Source organism: Protopterus annectens, chromosome 11.part0 (genome assembly GCF_019279795.1).
Source record: "Protopterus annectens isolate FY-2018-M chromosome 11.part0, PAN1.0, whole genome shotgun sequence".
Lineage (NCBI taxonomy): Eukaryota > Metazoa > Chordata > Ceratodontiformes > Protopteridae > Protopterus > Protopterus annectens.
The window spans coordinates 567,251,044-567,269,783 of record NC_056745.1 but is presented as its reverse complement, the minus strand read 5'-3'; the positions used below and the strand labels follow the sequence as shown (position 1 = coordinate 567,269,783).

Sequence of the window (18,740 nt, the reverse complement as noted above, 5' to 3'; positions counted from 1 at the left end):
GATTTGAATCCTTCCACTTCCATTTGCCTATTGAGTGTCATTGAGCAAGTTGCTTAATCAGACAATGCTTTGGACTAATTAGGAATGTGGTTAAGTTCCTTAATGGCTTCCTGGACTGCATGCCTTGTAATTATGAACATGTTGTCATTGTTTGTCAGCCAGCCCTTATTTCATAGCTGATCTAGCTCAGGAAGTAGCATGGCAATATTACTAGCAGACTATTTTTAATGCAACACAGGCAATTTATTCTTCAAGGGCAGCAGGCATTTGTAGGTGAAGCACTAAAATGCAACCTCTGAACTAGTACTAGTTCTCTTTAATGTGGAATTCAGATGATGTTTACTTCTGCAGAGATTATTCATATTATCATATTCATATTTATAATTCTTATCTATCTATTCACAAACCCTTTTTCCCATTTTTGCACATGGGGTTGAGGTGTCACTATACCAGTGACAATCATATAGAGCCAAGGTTTATACCACTGGTTGTCTAACCCTGCCACAGTAGTTCTTTCACACCAGACCCACATGCACACTCACACCTATGGCCAATTTAGAGTGTCCAGTCCACCTACTATATGTCTTTGAAATGTGGAAGGAAACCAGAGCAGCCAGAGGAAACCCTCAGAAACACAGGGAGGATGTGCAGACTCCACACAGAAGACTGAGAATTGAACTGTAGAACCTCTTACTGTGAGGCAACAGCACTACCCACTATGCTACTGTGCCGCTGCCTTCCTAAATTGCCTTCTATTTAAATTGTGACTCAACTGGCTGGATCTTATGGTAAGTTACTAGTGATCTTTGTTCAGTTTCATGTAGCTCATCCAAAAGTACCAATGAAGTAAAAGTACAGGTAATTTATTTCTTCATACCAAGAATGGGTGTACACCATTAACAAAGTGACTATTACTGCTGGTGGGACTGGGGTGCTCTCAGCACCTTATGTTCTTTTATCTGGCCATTTTTAAACAGTTTTTAACCTGGCTTTATAGGACTGATATGCATGTGTCCGTGAGAGAATTATGTAGGAATGCTTTGGCTACTGTGTTTCTGTTCAACAGATTTGAAATATGTGACTTTGGTCATGATTGTTATTATTATTATTTTTTTCAGACAGACATCTGAGAAGGATGTGCTCAATAATGCAGCAATAGTTGCTGGATTTTGAGGGTGTCTGCAGGTAAAAATGAATGACTCTGCTGAGCTGACAGTGTTACAAAGTCATTAGTCTCTCTGCAAGACAAGTATACATTTATTTAAAGCAAACTGGTATACTTTACTGTGGCTATTTTTATCACAATCATATGTGATGTGTACACCGTTCATTTAGTGACTGATTGTTAAGTACAGATATTGCTAGATTATAATGACAGCAGTTTGAGTGCCTTTTTATGGTTGAAATGTTCTGAAATTAGTACTTTTATCATTAATGGCTCATACATATTGTTTTATTGCTTAGTGGAAAAAATGTTCAGAACTACAAATTTAAAATACACTCTAACAAATGTTGTTGCATTTAATAAGAAATATAATTTAAAACAATCAGGAAGGTTAATCAAAGCACACATGGTCCTAAAATGTGTATAGGGGCCCATGGTCTGAAAACAGTTCCAGGACCAAGCTAGACAATCTGCTACGAGACAAATACATTTTTTCAATGAATGTGAGTTTCAATGGAAGAGAAGATTACTAATACTTATGCTAAGTCATCTTTCAATGTGCAACTGCTTTGTTTAGCAAATGGCCACCAGTTTTTGTGCAATAAAGTTTGAAATAAACGTTTTAAATGAAATCCAAATCTTGGTAATCAATGTAAAAGTAAAGAAGAAAACAATATGCACACAGGCAGGTTTGAGCAGTATCTATGGTAACTGGGGGGAGAGAGAGCCAAGCAATGGGACACTGTAATGGCTGGGGAGTCCTGGTCTATTACCCTACCTAAGGCCCCATTTGACTATGAGCTGGTCTGCATTACCTACAAAAACATCTCAAAGTATATGCAGTTGCAAGAAGCACAAGCAGAAATGCATAGCCCTACAGATAAGCAACGATAGATTTCTTGCCATGATTAAGTGGAACAGGCATAAGTATGATTTCTGGGTGCATTTATGTGTCTGATGGTCCATATATAAATAATCTACTCAACAGAGCTGTCACATGCAAAATAGGGCTCACTGCTAGAATAAACAATGCAGTGCAGATGTCTTTAGTGAAACTGGTTAGTTTAACTGTGAATAAGTAAAAATAAGATATCCCGTTTTATTTTGTTGTATACCCTTGACTTGAACATAAAAATGGTACAATTGGATCAGTGTTCTACCCCAGACAGCAAATGCTTAAATACATATATATATATATATATATATATATATATATATATATATATATATATATACATAAATACATAAAGTTAAAACCAAATGTGCCACATATGTCCTGACTCCTGACTATACCCTGGAGAGTGCCATTTCCTGTCTGTCTAAAGCAGAGGCAGGGCTTAACATAATGCAAAAACATGGTATGACTGAAAAGGTAGTTGAACTGAATGGTGTGTACCAATGGCCCCAGTCATAAAAATAATGGCAATATTCAAATATGTGTTGATTTTCAAAAGCTTAATGATTCAGTCATGCAAGAAAGGTTTACTCTACTAACACTAGAAGAAATACCGCATAAACTGGTTAATACTAAGGTGTTCTCCATAATATGATCCTAGAAAAAAAAGTCAAAAGTTGAAATCCTGTATCATTTCAAATGAGAAGGATCTGGTTTTAAGAGAGTACTGATACTAGTAGCTATGGCTTATGTGCTTCCTTACTACAAATAGATTATCAAGTGTTATATTCTGTTGCTTATTGCTTCATAAAGCTAACCAATTCTGAACAGAGATATTCACAGATGAAGAAGGAGTGAATATCTGGGCATGTGAAAAGTTCTCCAGCTACCTGTTATGACTTGAGAGTTTCCATTTCCAGACTGACCATAAGCTTTGGTTCCACTGACCAATTCCTATGATCTAGACAAAGTACCATACCACCCAGATGTCAATGATCACTGTTGAGATTAAGATGGTTTAAATCCCACGCAATCCATGTGCCTTGAAAACTGTTAACCATAGTTATCATATTATCCAGAAATTATATGCATAACCAGATGCAGTTAAATACCAAACAACATGTTAACACCTATGTGCAGAGCATTTTAGCAACACAACTAATAAATACAGAGAGCAGATAAAATGAAAAATCTATCAGGAAAGAACCAGAATTGCAAACTGTTATGAACTATGTCGAAGATGGATGGCCAAACTGCTGAACAAAGGCAAAACGTCTCATGCACAATTATTCCACTGTCAGCACATAATGGATTACTAATAGTAGTTCCCTCATCACGACATACAAAGGACACCATGGGCTCACACACTTTTGTGAAAGAGCCAAACTGTCAATCTGGCAGCCTAATAGTCTTAGCATTGCAAAGCTTGTGTGACAGAGCCAATTCTGTATTATCCTTAAACCATCTCAGAAAAGACAACCATTACTGCAGGCACCCTTACCATAAGGTCATGGCAAAAGATACCTGTAGACTTGCGTGAGTTTGAGGGCAAAAGTTACTTGGTAGGAGAGAACAATTACTCTTGTGGCAGAGATATATTATATGTATAAAATATGACAACCCAACAAATAATAGCAAGGTTCGAGATCATGTTTTCAAAATCTGGAATACACATTGCACTGGTTAGAAACAATGGTATGAAGTTTGTGCTGAATAAATTCCAACAGTTTGTTGATAAGTATGATGTTACTCATACTATGTCAAATCCTCACTATCCTCAGTTAAATGGGGCTGCTGAGAGGCCAGTCCAAAAAGCTAAAATGATGTTTAGACAACCTGATCCTCAAAGAGCTCTCATGTCATATCAAGCTACTCTACACGGTGTCAGTGCGGTAAGCCCCTTGCAGCTATTGCCTGGAAGGCAAATAAGAACTAACACGCCAGCGTTGTAATCCAGACTTGACCTAAAAACTTTTCTGTATGAGTCCAAAATACATAAAAAAAATAAATAAAAAGCTAAAGCTTTGTACAAGAGATTCTAAAACAGACAACATTCCACCCAGCTAGTACCGGTCCTACAACCTCGAAATGAAGACTTAGTTCCTGGGAGTCATTCTCAGATGTTTCACTGAAGGTCTTACCTTATATCAGTATCTGAGAAAAGAGCTGAGGTCCTGAATCCACAATGTGTGATGACAGTTTATGTGCTCTTGATCCTTGTATGACTATACCTGGTTCAACCCAGACTGTTGTGTAAAACTCACTCTAGCCAAAATGCTGTTCATTATAAGTGTCTATCTGCTGGCTAATAGAAGGTGAGCAGTCTGAAATCTATAAATGTATCAAGGTTATAACCAAATAACACAGACATATAAGTAAGTGAGTGTTTTTGATTTTCTCTCATATAGCTTGTGTTTCTGCTAAGAGGAATTCCTACATCAGTTGCTGTTATTTTGTGAATAACTGCTTGTTTAGCATGTCTAAATGTTTGGAGCAGCTGGACATAGGGTTCACAACTGCTGAATGTGTGTATCAGTACTACACTATAACAGCATTTTCTAGGTTCAAAGATTCTCTATCCCACCCCCTTCTCCCCTTGGAGGGGGTAGATGTGACGATAACAAATGTATAGCTGTTCTGTTCCTAAATATACTGTGAATATGTATAGAGGTCCTGCCACTTTAAGAAGTAATTTATTTAACATTTGTTTACTAGGAAAGTCCAACCTGGAATGAAGACAATTTTCAGCAGAGGCCTGGGGAGAAATGTTCTAGATGCACATCTTTGTAAGGTGGAAGAAAACCAGAGCACCCAGAGGAAACCCACATGAATGCAGGGAGAACATGTAGACTCGCACAGAAGGCACCCCAGCCAAGAATCAAATCAGAGAACCTCTGCCTGTGAGGTAACAATGCTACGACTGCACCACTGCGCTATACATGCACAATTCTGACTTTTTTTTAGAGGTACTGCTACACAGCACTGAGACTAGTTCATGATGAGTGAAGAAACTGTTAATATTGTTCCTATTGTAATGACATTTCAAATAATATTCAAGCTACATTTTTACTGGAAATAAGAGTGTGTCATGGTGTTATTAACACTTCAGATGAGCATGACTAGGTAACCTGAGGTGTGTATTGTGACAGTCAGTGCATGTGCTACTTGCAGAATATTGTGTGTGTGTGTTATTATTACCAGAGGCATATCATGTGACTGCCAGTATTTAAGTGCCTATTTTATTTTGTGCCTTTAGAAAATAAACATAATAACAGGTCACATGGCAAAACAGATGCTTGGCATAGTGAAGAGAATTTGCAGATTATAAGTGCAGGTAATTTATATTCATCTAGGCACCATATCAGATCTGCATGATTAGCAATAGTAATGGCAACTTGGATGTTTTTCCTAGGCAGTTATAGAAATGTTTTAAATTATGTTTATAGAAACTCAGGCATGTCCCTGAGAGTTACACAGGCAAGCAATAATAAAGACATTAAGCAAATTCAACCAGAAAGATGCAGATGTAGAAATATCATATAAAAATCTGGGGATTTATTGACTGGATTGTTGTTTACCAGAGGAATACCACAATCAAAATGTATCAAATGCAATACCAGTAAAGAATTCATCAAGGATAGTACAGCCTTTAGGCAGAAAAAAGAACAAAACATGAAAATAATGGAAAATGTGATAGACAAAGAACCAAGCCGACTGCATGGGTTAAAAGCTTGGTTACAACTGTGAAGCAAGACAATCCTAGGAATTACATAAACCCTCAAATCTAAACAGAGTGATTAAATAGCATCATCTGCTGTAGACTGTTGGGAGAGATTTACATTACAGTATCTTAATATCAGAAGGAGCCAATGAGCCTAACTCATTTAACCTCTTTAAGTGTATTTAACATTCTTCCTCTCATCCACTCTTAACTTCTGCTTATCCTTTTTGTACCTGTCCCATGCCTTGTTGGATTCTTTTTTCCATCTATAATACTAGTCCATTTCACAGGATCACAATCCCGTCAGTGAAAAAATGCTTTCAGAGATGTGGGGAGTAGTTATCCCTACAATCTGCTAACTGTGCCCCCCCCCCCCATTCTATGTCCTTTCTGTGCACAGGCATGATATTGTGTACCAGTATCATGTCTACCCCCTCTCTTCTGGTTTCAAGTGGTTATATTTGTTCTCCTGTATTCCATATAGCTTTCTAGTAGCTTTGCTCTGGTTTCCTTCCAACAGCTGATGTCATTTTCCTTATGTGGTTTCAGAACTGCATGTTGCACTCAAGACTGGGCCCTATGGAGTGGAAACATTACCTTTTTTGTTTCTGGAACCTATCCGCCCTGACAACGCACCATAGCATTTTGTTTATTGATGCCATTGACCACTCATGCTGCTAGATGTTTAGTCCAGATATCCCAGATCATTTCATGCTATAACACCTCTACTCCTTCCAACTAATACTTCACACCAGGATTGTTGTGAAGTAAAAGTAATACTTTGTATTTGTTTGCAATGAATCTCAACTACCACCTTTCTGCTCGCTTCTTCAACCTGGACAAATACTTTGTTAAACATGTCCCCATTTTCCACTGCTGAATCTGTCTCAGCAGCATCAGCAAACAGATTGATACTGTTCTGTGTCCCTTCAGACTTGTCTCAGGAAAGTGCAGAGAACCATAATGGGCCAATAATGGGTCATTTCTTTAATTCTTGATTTTTGTCCACTGCATTATACCCATCTGTGACCTACCATTTAATCATGCAAATACCCCTAACTCCTCAGGTTTTCCTATCAATTGCCTGTGTAGGACTGAGTTAAAGGTCTTTCTGAAGTCCCAGTAATCAGTGTCTAGTGATACTTACCAGTTAAGTTCACATGTAACCCAATCATAAATATTATCAGGTTGTTTCAGTAATGCCGAGTATTAAATACTTTGCTGTACTGGCTAATCAAGGCTTCTAACAAATCAAACTGGATGAGGCTAGCTCAAAATGATGCACTTTCAACCTCATGTTGGACCGGGTCTATATTAGAACATCGAAGTTTCAAAACTTTGAATGTTCTAATATCGACCCCTATTCAGCGAACGCTGAAAATAGCAAAGCTACAGAAAACCAAATTTTTTCCTAGGGAAAGAATTTGGTTGTCCGTTTCTGTTGCTTTGCTATTTTCAGCGCTGTGGTGGAAAGTTACGGGTACGGTTCAGGTAAGTGTGCGATTGGGCACGGGTTAGGTGTGTTAGGGTTAGGGCGCGGGTTAGGTATGTGTGTGATTGTGTGGACATGAGGGTAAGGGCAGGGTAGGTGAGTTAGGGTTAGGGCGCGGGTGAGGTGAGTGTGCAATAGTGACAGACCTTATGATTAGGGTTTGGGTTAAGGTAAGTGGATAGTTAGCGGTGTATGTACAGTTTAGTGTAGGGTTAGATGTAAGATTTTAGGTGTATGTGTGTGGATTGCTGTTTGTTTGGTGTGCTTGTGTTGTGTGTATGTGTTTTGGAACAGTGAATTTTTTCCCTAGGAAAAAAATTGTTGTTCTGCATGTTCGATGTTGTAAGCTTTCGGTGAATAGGGGTCTATATTAGAACATTCGAAGTTTTGAAACTTCAATGTTCTAATGTAGACCGTGTTGGACCAATACAGATTTCTTGGACTGAAATTCAAAATATTTTTTCAGCACTGTAAGTATTCTAAAGAGCTGCTGAAGAAATAATAGAGAGAGTGGATCATGTTCTTAATATAAAATATGATCTGCTTGTCTTGCCAATTAACTCATTCACTCCAATGGAGCTCATGAAGTGTTCACTGTAACTTCCACTGGGCGGAGCCTAATCCTTTTGACAGAATCAAATTATGTCCTCACATTTGAAACAAATTTCATATCTCTGTAACCATTGAAGTTACTAAATAAGTGTAAATTTCAAATTCTTCAGCACAAGCTATTTTTACAGTGGTAGTATTCTTTAAGTTCTAGGTCTTAAATGAATTTTATAAGTCAATGTAAACACAGTAACTATTACATTTGTAATATTTTGTAAACAACTTACAATATCTTAACAACCACTCAAGTTACACAAACACTGTCAGCAGCAATTTATTTATCTAGCTGAGAGCTTTCATGTGAGGCTGAGTTCTTTCTGTGTTACTTGGTTATTGAGATATTTAGAAAAATGTGAAACTTGTTATCTATATAAATTAATATCATAAAAACAGCAGTTAATATCTATTTACCTGCAGTAGACAGACATCAAATATTAATGCAGTTAAGTTAGCTATTGTGTAAGATTAAGATGATTTTTTTAAACTTTGTAAATAGCATGGTTTTGGAATTATTGATGCAAATATGAACATGCAATATTTGACACCTAGAGGTGCCATTGGGCGTTAACTGCATATGCACCTGGAGGTGTCACTCAGATGTAATGAGCTAAGAACATTATGTAAGACTAGTCAAGTATTGGACAGCTTAGGCAGATAGGTCTTCAGCTAAGTAAGAGCAAATTCCAGGTATCGGGATTAAATTTCAACATCATAAGCTCTGGAGCCGGGTTAGAAAACAGTGCTATAGTGAACATGGATAAACACAAGATAAGTCAGACTCATTAAATTCCTCAGAATGGTACAATATCTGTCAAAGTTTATATCCAAATTGTGAAATATCAAATTGCAAAGAAGGAATCTGCTAGATCATAATGTGGGCTTATTCTGAAAAGACTTGCTACAGAGTCTCCTACACTAAAATTTTAAAATGTGTCACAACCCATTGTAGATCAGATGAATATAAATCAACAAGGCAAGGTGCAGTGGGAATACTGGAAGGCAAATCAATGGTATGGGTTTAACAGTAGCAAAAGCAAGTTATATGCAAATAGGAAAAACTGCTGACAATTGTAGGTTTTAAGACTATATTTGAGATAAATCAGTATTAGTGGAATCAGATTACAACTCACTACAAAATATTTTAAGAACTTAATTTACAAAATGCTAACTAGATTACTATGAATGCTGTTAAACTGAAAATAGTATGAGTTGGAGGTTTATCATAAACTTGAGAAGTAAACGCACACAGGTAATACACTAAGCAAAACGCATTTAAAAGATCAGAAGGAAGATCTGCTAAATAAGGATCTAAGCATTCTTTGTTTATTATGCAGCTATTTTTTTTCAGCTGCTAAACTGAATTTGGTTAAGAAGTATTACACAGAGATAAACAAATCATCTATCCCCTTTTTCATATTGGGTTGGGTGTGATATCAATATTACTTAATGTGACCAAATCAGCAATGTTTACCGCAGAGTAGCTTAAATAATTCATAATGAATGTTAGGCTACAGCAGAAAACAACAGTGCATAAGGACATTTAAGCAAGTTACCCACACAGAGATGAGAGAGTCTGCAAAGTTTGATATCTAAGCTGTATGTAGTGATAATTCAAAGTCAAATGAGGGAGTCAATTTATTTATTTATTTATTTTACATTTGTTGACCAGGATAGTCCTACTGGATACATGTCCATTTTCAGCAGAGGCCGGGGTAGAAAAGCTCCAAATAGACAAAATTACATAGATCTCACACGAAGTTAGATGACATTAGAAAATATAAAACAAAGTGATGATGTACAATGGTTTAATAGTGTTCCCTAATAGGGACTCACAATTCTCATGGTCAGACACAAAAGCAAGAGACATCAGATTGGATACATAGCTTGGTGAAGTAGTTACATGTTACGATACTTACAGATTATGCTTTCAGTTGATAACTTAGTCAGGGTTGGTACATGGGCAAAGCCAGTTCACTTGGAGATGCTGTTTGAGTTTTTTTTTTGCACATAGGGATTTTTTTGCACAAAGGGATTGTCAAATGAAAAGTAAAAGTGAGACATCTACTTGATGTCAGAACAAACAGAGAAAAAGATTCAAAAATAAGAGGTCTGTAATGTTTATAAACTGAACACAAAAGAGGAACTGGTTTTGCATGACATACAAGTCCTTCCTGTGGAACAAAGCAAATGCAGATCTGTTGTAGAATGAACAGAGATGCTGTGTGCTCTGTGAACATAATTATTCCAACTTCTTTTAGGTCATACAGCTTGGAGATCCTATAAGAGCCAGTGTAATAAATATCCACAAAGGCATATTTTCAAGGCAAAATACACCAATAAGAAGCTGTTTTGGACAAAAGATCACAATTTGCCATTCATGAATTTATCATTTTTGCAGAAAAAAATGTGAATTTAAGCAAAAACACATAGTTCTCATTAGTCTTAAAATAAACACAGACCCTTTACCAATTTTACGTGCACTCTACTACTAGACACCCAAAGCTCTACTTTGTTGCCTGCAGCCAGTAGTAACTAGCTTTATCTTTTTTGTCTCCACTACATTTATCCTGTGTTATCTCATTTTATTGCATAATCCTGCACTTCCTCCTAACTGCACCATCTCAGTCATCTCTTCTCTTATCTTCCTTCCTTCACTCCTCCCTCTTCATTGTAAACAGTTTAAATATTATTCAGTTATTGCTGCCCTGACGTGTATGAAACGGAATTGGTGCTTATTATTGTTTCACTCATGTCTTAACAACTGTTTGATCTTACTTAAGTTAGCACACTTGTTTCATTAGTGATTGTCTTGTTTTGACAAATTGCTCTGCTGTACAATATTAAACCTTTGTTTTTATATTTAGTGCTAAGTACAAAAGCATTGTTTGGGATTAGAGCAATACCCTAGTAAACAAATTTAAATAAGGATTAATTAATTTAATGAATTAATTAACTGTATAACTGATTAAAATTCTAATGAACAAAATGTGACAGTTCACGTGTACTGCCAAATGTGGAATATAGATATTCACCTCTCAAGAAAGTAATGTTATTCCTGGCATAACTGCTACTGGGGAGCAGCCTGAAAAATAAGCTACCTGGCCTTCTGTTGTTGCCAGAAAATCACTGCAGTGTTCCAGATTAAGTGAGAGAAAATCAGAGGAGAAAGAAAGTCTATTATGGTAGGCTTCTGTGATGGGCACTGACTGCTTGTTTACTGAAGTTGTTCCAGCAGAACTGATAATTACTGACAATTACTGAAAGCAAACAATAAAATAAGTCAACTCTGATTTAAATTCAGTTTCTTTCTAGATGTCATCAATGAAAAAAATGTGCAAGAAATAAAGATAAAGCAAAAAAAAAAAAAAAAAAACTTATGGCTTCTGACCACTTTGAAAAGATTTATTTTATTTTATTTATTTATTTATTTATTTAAATTTGTTGACCGGGAGTGTCCGACTGGACGTAGGTCCATTTTCAGCGGAGGCCCGGGGAGGAAAAACTCCACAGTAAAATAAACAGACAGTAGTTACATTGGATTTCATAGCGATTAACAATTTAGCATAGCAATTACTTACAACATATTTACAGATGAAGAACATAGTACATCAGTATACAACTAGAATCTTTATCTGTGAAGTACATAACAGACATTAACAAATGTTACAATGAGAAGTTCCTGCTGTATAATAAGTACTAGGCTTATGAGCATCTGAGCTTGCTATAATCAAGGTAGTTAGTGGAGTGGAGAGAAAGGTAGTGGTTGGATGGGGTGGATGATATTAGAGTGGGAGTTGCAAGGGCATAGCCAGCATGTTTTTAGGTGCGCTTTTAGTAAAGTTTTGAAGTGGGTGCATGATGGTACAGAGGTAATTGTGGGTGGGAGTGAGTTCCATAATTTGGCTATGGTGCAAGAGAATAGTGCTTCACCAGCAGAGTTATTGGCTTTAGTGATCTGCAAGTGATTTTTGCTGCTGGATCTTAGTGGTCTGGTGGTGCGATAGGGTTGGAGTAGATTTTGGAGGGATGGGACATTTAGTGGATGGTTTACTAGTTTGTGGGCGAGTGAGAGTTGATACCACTGAAGGAGGTGAGGGAGTTCAAGCCAGCCCAGTTCAGCAAGTGAGAGACAGTGGTGACTACGGTAGGATGCCCCTGTGGCGAATTTGGCGATTTTGTTGTAGCAGGTCTCTAGCTTGTTTAGATCACATTGCCTTAGGTTGGTATATATTGGAGAGGCATAAAGTAGGGTGGAGATAAGGTGGGAATTTGCTATTGAAATCTTTGCTGCTTTGGTGAGAAATTGCTTATTTCTGTATAACGCTCCTAGTTTTTGTGGACTTTTTATGGTCATGGATATGTGAATGTCAAATTTTAGTTTATTGTCTATTTCCACTCCTAGCAATTTGGTGTGTTCAGTTGGGTATATAGTGGTGTTGTCTTTTGCTGTGATGTTAAAGTGAGAGTTGTTTTGAGTATGTTTGGTGGGTTGGAAGATGAGTAGTTTAGTTTTGTTTGGGTTGAGTATTAATTGGGCATCGGATAACCATGTTTCAACAGAGGAAAAGGCTTCCTGTGTGACTTTTTGCAGTTTGGGTAGGGACTGGGCTGAGCAGATGATGGTCGAGTCATCTGCGTATTGTATGAGTGTGCCATGTTTGGTAGCAGAGGCTAGATTATTGGTGTAAACAGAGAAGAGTAGGGGTCCAAGGATGGATCCTTGGGGAAACCCTATGGAGACAGGTAGTTGGGGAGATATGTCATTCTGCCATACAATGGATTGTTGGCGGTCAGACAGGTAACTCTGAAACCAGTTGGTGACTGATTGCGAGAAGGATAGGTTATTGAGGACAGCGATAAGTTGTTTGTGTGGGACCATGTCAAATGCTTTAGATAGGTCTAGGAAAGTAGCAGAGGAGAGATAGCCATTGTTTTTATGCTGAAGGATAGTGTTAGTAAAGGAGAGCAAGGCAGTGGTGGTGCTATGGTTTGTTCGGAAACCATGCTGAGTACTGGAAAGGAGGTTGTTAGAGACCTGAGAGTTTATGCATCTCTCTAGTATTTTAGAGAGTGGAGAGAGAATAGCTATGGGGCGGTAATTGGTTAGTTCTGCGGAGGGTCCGGCTTTGTGGAGGGGAATAATATGTGATACTTTCCACAGTGTGGGAACATAACCTTCTGACAGAGATCGGTTAATCGAGATGGACACTGGGTAGACTAGAGCATCAGCTGCGATTTGTAGGTATTCACTTGGGAGGTTGTCTTCTGCTAATTTGGTGGGTTTAAGTTTAGTTAAGAGTTTTTTTATGTTGGAGGTAGGTACCAGAGAAAAAGAGAAGGCAGTGGGGAGATTAGTAGTTGAAGGTGTGGGTTGGAGGGGAGGGGGGTTGTGTTGTTTAGCTAGTGATAGTATGGTTTGGGTGAAGTGTGTGTTGAATGAGGTAGCAATATTTTCTGAGGAGTGAGGGATGTCATAATGTAATAATGTAATAAGATAATGTCACTGATACTCTCAGAAGTCTTTAAAATGAGGCAGACCCAAGAGACCTGCATAAAATCATATGAGGACAGAAAGGAAAAATCAAGGAAATGTTTAATAATTGCTCTGATATACTGGCCAAGCTGCAAAATTCAGAAATAGAAATTAAGGAGATGGCAACAAATATGGCATCAGAATAGGAACTGTTCCAAAAAGTGGTCGACTTGGAAGACAGAATGAGGCTGATAAATTTAAAGGTTACAGCCACCCCTGAGAAGCTGGAAAGTACATGCGACATGTTATATAAGGTCTATGAAGACCAGCATTTTCGACTGCTCTGAGGAAAGTGACTGAGACCAATATTTGTTAAGATGTAAACATACTAACAGAAGGAGGTGTTAATTAAAATGTAGCAGAGTAGATTGGTGTTGGAAGTCAGAGATAATAAATATTTCTACAAAATGACTATTGAGTTTAAACCAGACAGAAGCAGAATAAAGCTATTCCAGTCATGATGGAATGGCATTGAAATGGAGAGAGTTTTAAACTGCTGAATCATTCTGTACTTCCTTTTTTCCCCTCTAGGGTCTTAAAGACATTCCTGGACATGGGCGCCGGAACCATAGAGCGAGGGTGAGAGGGGAACCCCCCCCCCCCACTTTTGAAGCTCACCTCCCAACTGTCCAGTTCTAATTATTTTCATTTTTGTCTCTTTAGTTTTGCATTTTACTGTTATCGTGCTTTAGCAGCTGATGTCATCGTGTGGGCGAGGACATCAGCTCGGTGCACGTATTTCCGGGTTTCCAGCTGGTTTGGTTTTGAATGCAAGCGAGAACGGACAGTTTTAGCTGTTGCTGAAGAAGGATTTTATGTGGATGCTGCTGAAGTTGTTATTTAGCTTAGCGGGATGCTATTTAGCTCGTATTTCCGAGTAGGATTTAACTTCAGAAGCCGAAAATCGGAGTCTGGACTGGCTGTACAGGGTGAGTGTGTGTGTGTGTGTGTGTGTGTGTGTGTGTGTGTGTGTGTGTGTGTGTGTGTGTGTGTGTGTGTGTGTGTGTGTGTGCGTGTGCGTGTGTGTCTGTCTGTGTATATATGTGTATGCATGAGTGTGTGGATATGCAAGTACATATGAATATATGCTTCTGTTTGTAATGAAAGCAGGGATTTGTGTATTTGAATTCATTTCTTAAGTGAATTAGTACAGTCTTATGAAGACTACGTATTCGTAAATGGCAGCTACATCTACAACTGTTTCTTGTGATTTGTATTGAAATATAATGGTTCATGACTCCAGTCCAAAATGTATAGCATATTAACCGTTATGAATGACTGCCTCTTCAGATACTCAGATCTGTTTCTAACAGGCTATAAACTAATTCCGTGTTATAACTTTAACTGCTCCCTTATAAAAAAGTCTTTCAGCAATAATTTCTAAACCCAAAACAGCAGTTTTGCTTTAATACAGGCAATGATTTGACTTTGAGCAAAGTGACTTTTGAAGTCGAAGCACATTGTCTCCCTTTTTTATTTTAATTCTCTCCACTCTATCATGCAAATGACCATTCAAATTATTGCAGTATTACAGCCATCAACGTTAATGTCACCAACACAAAATGAGAGCAGGGACTTAAGCACCTAATGAACAATGAAATTCCCAAGCCCTGGGACAGGACAATTAAGCAGTGGCCTTAGCCAGTGATGGAAATTTATTGCTATCAAATCCATATTTCTACCCCCCCCCCCCCGAACAGTAACCAATTTGAATATGATTAAGAGTTTTCATTAGAAGTGAAATTCTGTGCTGCTGCCGACTGTCTTTTGATGTTAATGTCCATCAGGTGGCTAGAGGTACTCAGGCTCAAACCCTGTACCTTGGGTACAGGTAAAAAGAGCCTAAACTCTCTAGCCACCATCACTTGTGAATGCATGCCTCAGTGGGAAAACAAAACCTTTTATTCTAGCAATTTTCTAAGGTTATAAAATCAGTATTTGAAATGTGTCCCTATTTTGGGGCTGTATTCCCCCATTATTGGCTTTGTTCTGTATTTTTGTGCTAAGAGGTTGTGATTTGTACTGAAATATAATGCTGAGAAGTGAGAACTGAGTTCACTAAATGATATGATAGCCATTTAAGTTTGTCTTCCTGTCCTTCAAGAAACTGCTGGTTTAGTGTAGTGGTATGTTGCTTTGACTATAGTGCACAGAGTTCTGGGTCCAAGACTTGGCAATGAAATGCATGGTGGTAACACAACATTTTATGCAAGCAACTTTCTAAAATTATACAAGAAATGTTTAAAATGTGTCCCTGGTTTTTGGCCTTTTGCCCCCCCCCCCCCCCCATTGAAAATAAGTTCAAGAAGCTGTGCAACATGCCTATAGCTTACACTACTGTGATTCTGTATTTATATATTGTGTGTAGAAGTAGACTGTTATCATGGAAATGTTCTGAATAGGGCAGTTTTCTCATTATTGGTGCAAGCATTTTGCTTCATTGCCTACTGGAAAAATGTTCAAACAATAAATTTAAAATGCAGTTGTATGTGGAAGTAGACCTTTATGATGGAAATGTTCTGAATAGGGCAGTTTTGTCATAATTGGTTAATGCATTTTTGTTTCATTGCCTACTGGAAAAATGTTTAAACAATGAATTTAAAATGCGCTCTAACTTAAGTCTAACAAGTGTGTTGTATTATACAAGGAATCTAATTTAGTACAATCAGGAAGGTGAATCAAGGAATGCATACATGTATGCATGGCCCTAAAAATGTGTTTGAAAACAGCCCAGAGAAAAGTGTGAAAGGATCGAAATCATGGGCAAATTTTAAGCTTTACTCTTGTTACCAAAGCAATGGATGAAGGTAAAACTGTTTACACCACATTACCTTGACCTGGCCAAGCCTTGTGACACAATCCCCTACTCAGGTGTAGTACAAAAGATGAATAATGTAGGAGCAAACACTTACATCACTAGCTGCATTGCCAGCTTGGCTCACAGGATGCAGGAGATCAAAACAGGGGAAAAGACCAGTCACCAATGGAGTCCCCCAGGGTTCGGTGCTGAGACTTGTTCTGTTTGGCATATACATCTCAAAAGTAAAAAGAAATACCAAAGAGCTTTGGCCAGCTAAGTTTGAGATGACTGCAAGCTAGGAGAAGTTATTGAATCCCCAAATGACTTAACAATCATGCAGGAAGGTTTGTCCCAAATAACTGGTGTCAAAATCATGACAATGCCCTCTGAGAACTGATCCAATTGTTTGGCATTTGGGAACTTGTGTGTACAGTGATCTAACTTTTGACGAACATGTGCCCAGAGTCATAAAAAAGCCTTTCTATATTGCACAGCTTATAAACAAATTGATTGTGACTAGATCTAGACATGTTGTTGTCCCCCTTTACAAAGCTCTCATTATGTCAGTCATTTTGTATAATGCCCACTTTAGCATGTATCTGTCCAGCTCCATCCAACAATTGGAATACCTTCAGAGATACCTTACTAAAAAGGATACAAGTCCTAAACAATAGGTCTTGCATGGACCACCTCAAAGATTTATTACTATACTCAGTATCCTACAGAGTGCTTAGAGCTGACATGTCTGTTATACATAATACAGTCCTCCGACATAATACAGAAAGACCTACTGAACATCAGTAAGTCAAATGGCATCAGAAATACTCAGTCCAGGTATCTAAACTGAATGTTGTGGAGAGATGGGTATATATCACAGAGGCTGCCACTGTTCCGGAACAGACTATCCATAAAAAATAAAGCAAAGCTCATCCATCCATATTCAAATGCAACTTGGATCTAAGGATGGGTAATAGAAAATGTACTCCAGGATTTTCCCTCATGCCACTAATGGACAGAGGCAGTTCCTAAATGCTGCATCCCTTACATGGCCCCCTCAAAATATCTATGGTATGATCACAGTTGTTCTCACTAGGGCTAAAATACAATTATCAGCCATGGGGATAGCTAAGACCAATCAGAAAAGTTTAATTCAAGCACCAAAAGGGAATTGGCTATGCTTAAAATGTCCTCCAAGTGAACCGATGTTGTGGTAGCAAGTAGTTATAAAAAATTAACCTTTTTAGTTCACTAAGTGCCCCTGTCACCCCCCCCCCCCAGTCTTTAACAGCTTCCAGCGCCTATGTTCCTGGAGACCAGAAGCGGCCTTAGGTCAACTAGTGCTCTAGGCAAAAGGGCTCCACGGCGCCCCCAACCACACCACCTGGTGCCCCCATCCTGGTCTACCTACACAAAATAAATACTGGAAAAGCACCCTTACTAGAGCGGCGCCCTAGGCGACTGCCTAGTTGACCTATGCCTAAGGCCGGCTATGCTGGAGACTGACTAAATTATGGAAGGAATGAAGCAATTTAACCAGCAAGAACTGAATATATAGTGAGATGAGGAGGTCCATCTACAAAGCTGACTGTAAGAATGGTTAACTCATTAGTGAGGATGCCAGTGAAACCTTTCATTTGTTCCAAAAGAAGATGTTGGAAAAACAAATGTCAGTGAAAGAGAAGAGCTGACAAGGAGAATGGGCACAGATTCGAGACTGAACCAGGCTGAAGGAGATTAAGGGTGAACTGTCTGGGAATGACTAAAGCAGACACGAAACTGTAACTTAAGTGCAATGCATCAACCCATTTTGTGGGTGGGCAGTAGGCTTGATGTAAAATACACTATTTTAAATAATTCTGTATGCATAACTACAGTAAGAATTGTGATATATCTTTATTGGTCTAGATTATTATGGGCTGGATGAAGACTGACATGGCTGACAGGAATGTATGTATAAACCTTTTATTAAGAAAACTCAAGGTAAATCGTCTGCAGGGCCGGTGTTAGCATTTTGTGGGCCCCCAGCAAATGTCAAGTTGGGGGCCCCCTAGGCACTTCCAGTATAAGTATCATCCTAACAATGCCATCCATCCTAAGCAACCTTTTATTTCATGCTGCAAACGTTTAGGAGTAGTTTCCACAGACAGACCTGCAGCTACAAGCTTTTACATTTCAACAGGCCTATGTATCACACTATCACTATGTTGAGCTGTCTAACAAAGGGGCGGTTAGAGTTACTGGCACTTAGTTGCAACAGTGATACATTGCACCACGTCTATGTACAGGTCTGGACTTGAGGTGAAATGATGCCTGGACCTACATTGCAGCACACACACACACACACACACACACACACACACACACGCGCGCACACACGCGCACACACACGCACACACGCACACACACGCACACACACACACACACACACACACACACACACACACACACACACACACACACACACACACACACTCCAGTCCTCTCCTCTGAGTCCTTCTCCTTTTGTGCTCCCCATACCATCCACA

At 38.5% G+C, this 18,740-nt stretch overlaps 1 protein-coding gene across 1 annotated transcript in view; it reads right to left on the bottom strand.

The window, feature by feature from the left end:
• The window catches only part of OTOGL (otogelin like), a 3,472,886-nt gene that overhangs the window by 3,406,962 nt on the left and 47,184 nt on the right, over positions 1-18,740 (bottom strand). The gene's annotated exons all lie outside the window — the stretch shown is intronic.